Consider the following 3,705-nt stretch of genomic DNA (forward strand, 5'->3'; position numbering starts at 1 on the left):
TTGTTGTATCTTTTTTTTTTAAGAAACGGATTTATTTTATTGACCATCTCTAAAACATTCAGATAACTACAGCTTAAAATAATCACTATCATTTCTCAGCTACTTAGGTAAATAGATAAAATCCACATAACAGGACAGAAAAGTTCACATTATTATCAATTCAGAACATAATTCACCAAGCTGTAAGATTATTTTTTAAATAATCAGAAATAAAATAACACAAACAAGATTTTTTATTTATCACCATTAAATGTCTGGATTTTAAACAGATTCTTGGACTGGGGGCTCATATCCATCAGGCCGTTCAGCTTTAGCGCCTGTCTCACCCCCAGTAGCTTTTCCAGAGCTGCTACCCTCACCAGCTCCATGAGTTCTCCCAATTCAAACTTGGGCTTCTTCAGCATTTTTACTTTTCTAACAAAGACAGCATGGAGCAGACAGATAGATTGGCAAGCCTTTTCTATGTCCTTTCCAATGCTGTCTGGAATCAATTTATTGACCACTTCTTTTAAGTCATTTGTCCGCACCTCTCGGTCATGATTTCCATCATCTTCTTCTGGATTTGGTGGACCTGCTGATGGTGAGCATAAGAGGTCTTCCGAACCTGATTGTTGCACTTTTTAGTAAAATCAACACAGAACAGACAGAGCAAATAACCATTGGTAGCCTTGACATCAACATGAGCTTCAATCATGGTCTCCACTTCTTGACCATGGAGCACATTTTGTCACAGGTAAGATCCATGGCATGGAAATTAGGCAGTTTTTTCCCTGAACAGCCAAAATTAGGCTGTAACTAGGTTGAATTTTCTAAATGCAACTCTATCATTCTGCAGATCAGCTAGGCTCAGTTCAAAAACATGATCCTTTAGATGCAATTTTGGTTCCTTGAGTTCTGGTGACTAGTGTTTTTCCAATATTTCTTATATTGAACATAGCTGGTGCTTTCACATTATACCAATCTTTCTTAGAAAGTGGATCAACCACTTTCTTTTTGGCTCCCTTTTTGCTGCCTTTCATAAGGTGCTTGTTCTTGCCCACTGCCATGGTGCTGCTCAGAGAGCCAGAAGGGCCTCTTTGTTGTATCATTGATGTGGCACAGTTCCTGGTTACATCAGAAGCCCATACCAGTTTGAAGGTAGTTATGGTTGGGCAGAAAGGAGGGCTCTTTTTAGACTGATTTAGCCTTTAAGTGATGTTGGAAGAGAAGGAGAAAGTGAATGGAGGAAATAAAATATGCTATAGGGAATATTCTGCAGAGAAATATAGCAATATTTTTTCAGCAGTTTTATGAGATATAACAACTGGTACTAAAAGCCAGAAATATTGTGTAACGTGCATGTGATGTACACTTTAAATCACTATGAAGAAAGGTTATGAATGGATTGTGAGTCTGGGTGTATCTACCTCCAAAGCCAATTCTATACACTGAGCTGTCATTAAAATCTGACTGGATATGCCACCTGGGTGACTTTTGCAAAAGTACAATGTTTTCATATGTAAAATGATAGACCGTCTCAAAAGCTTATTCTCCTAGTAAGTCTGAAGACATGATAGCATTCCCAAGAAATTAAAAGGATTTCACAAGGACATTGGCAAAATCTTCCCCACCTCTTTCAGGCCAAGAAGTAATTTCCCTCAACTTTGGAAAAACATTCACACCCATTTAACTTCAGTTTATGCAAAGTCCTTTGGTTGTAAATAAATTAGATGTTTCAACAAGGTTATTTCTTTTAGAAAATACATAGGATAACAAATAACAGAACAATTGGTACCAGGAATAACTTTTATGGTTTTACTCATTTTAGATTGACTAATTTATTTTCACCCCTCAAGAGGAGTAAGGAACATTGAGCATGGCCCTAATTAAAGTCCTGTCATGTGTCATAGTAATTTTGACCTTCACTGAAGTCTCCACTCCAGTTACAAGTCTCTAATTGATTTGGCCTGTGCCCACCTTTCCAGGTCACCTCTACCTCTCAGACGAAGGCACACTGACCCTCTTGCTGTTATTTGAATGCTCCAGTCTCCATTGCCCTAGGATCTGCTGATTCTCATTGCCTGAGATGCTTTCCCATAGACACTTTCATGGCTTATTCCCTCACTTTAAATTTAGATCTAGACACAGAAGACTCCTCATTACAATGGAGTTGTTTAACCAGACCAGCTAAGAGTGTGTCCTGTCTTCTCCCACCAGCCCTCTATACCCTGTTTTGTTTACAGCACTTACTCTTATAGTATATTGCGCACTTGTTTTATGTTTATTTTTTTTCTCCACCCCCAATAAACCCAGACTGGAAGCTGCAAGAGGGCAAGGAACATGCTTATCTTATTTTATCTGTCTACTCTAGTCCCCAGGACAACCCTGACCAAGTATACCCAATAAATGCTATATTTACTGAATGTGTGGTTGTCAGTAACTTGTGTTTAATAGCACTGGACTTGAATGAAGCTGTTCATGAAAATGAATACCCAAGCAAAAGATCTAATAAGATTATTATTTTCTCTGACTGCCTTAAGTAGCAGACTGGAAATTCCTGGGACAGGGTAAGACCCAGAAGCTAGCATGAATTTAATTAAAGAGGAGCCATTTTAACTACCAGAGTCATTTTGACCCAGTGTTAATGAAGGAAGACTGATGTCACAGCTGGGGCTGCGGAGCGGCTGCCTGACCACTGTGACAGGAGCATGTTCCACTGCGCTCAGGCTGCTGCTGCGACAGCAGGTGGTGCCACTCCTCTGGGCAACCAGGGCAGCTCCTGCAGGAAGGTCAGCCACACTGCACCATAGATGTGACAACACTGAGGAGCCCTCTCCTCTACAGCAGATTGTCAGGACGAGAAATGTGTGAGGATGTCCGCATTAGAAATTGGGATAAAACCTGCTTCCTAGGATACCATTATATGGAGTGACTAAATGTGTGACTGATAAAGAGATTGAGAGGGGAAAGGCAAGGGAGAGGCAGGATAATGTATGCTCCTTCCCATCCTTTGGTATCTGTCTCTTCATGTTCACGTCCGTACATCCTCCTGGAGAGAGGGACTGCTGGGATGCTTCAATTAGCCTTAGGTGCACTCCTAACACTCAGGCTTACTCTCCTGATTTTGAGAGTATGCTGTGAAGAAAATGTTCATTTATATTAATGACATTTTATTTCAAAATGGACTATTTGTCTTACACATGTTATTGAATGCTGACTATATGACAATCTTTGTATTAGGAACTGAGGCCACAAAGTGTAATAAAACATGATTTCTTCCCCTTGACAATGTGAGGGCATGTAAATGATGTTATAACTACCATGTAAGATGTATGAGTAGGATGCTATGGGCTCCCCAAGAACAGGGTGTCAATAATTTGGGGAATTAGGAAAAGCCTCAGTTAGAAGGTGATATTTAAATTTGAAAGATGAACAAGAATATTTTTCAGGCAGAAAAGTCAAGGAAAGGGCATGGCATTTGAAGAGAGCAGCATGTATCAAAGCAATGGATTGGATTTTGATCATGGCAAGAATTTTGCTTTGGCTGGAGCATAGGATGTGTGTATTTACTTAGGGAGCATTATATTATATTGGTGTGTATATCTGACAGTTTGCTCAGGAAAACCTCAGCCACTCTACATATTGCAAGTTCAAAATGCTTAACAGGGAATTAGATGCCTATACTTGTTGAAAGATAAAATTTAGGTATCTCAGGGCAGAACATCT

The 3,705-nt window shown here is 39.6% G+C and overlaps 1 pseudogene; it reads right to left on the minus strand.

Moving 5' to 3' along the window:
• Nucleotides 1-261: 261 nt before the first annotated feature.
• Nucleotides 262-1,055, minus strand: LOC102432754 (annotated as a pseudogene).
• Nucleotides 1,056-3,705: the final 2,650 nt, after the last annotated feature.

The sequence above is a fragment of the Myotis lucifugus genome, unplaced genomic scaffold (genome assembly GCF_000147115.1).
Source record: "Myotis lucifugus unplaced genomic scaffold, Myoluc2.0 scaffold_175, whole genome shotgun sequence".
NCBI lineage: Eukaryota > Metazoa > Chordata > Mammalia > Chiroptera > Vespertilionidae > Myotis > Myotis lucifugus.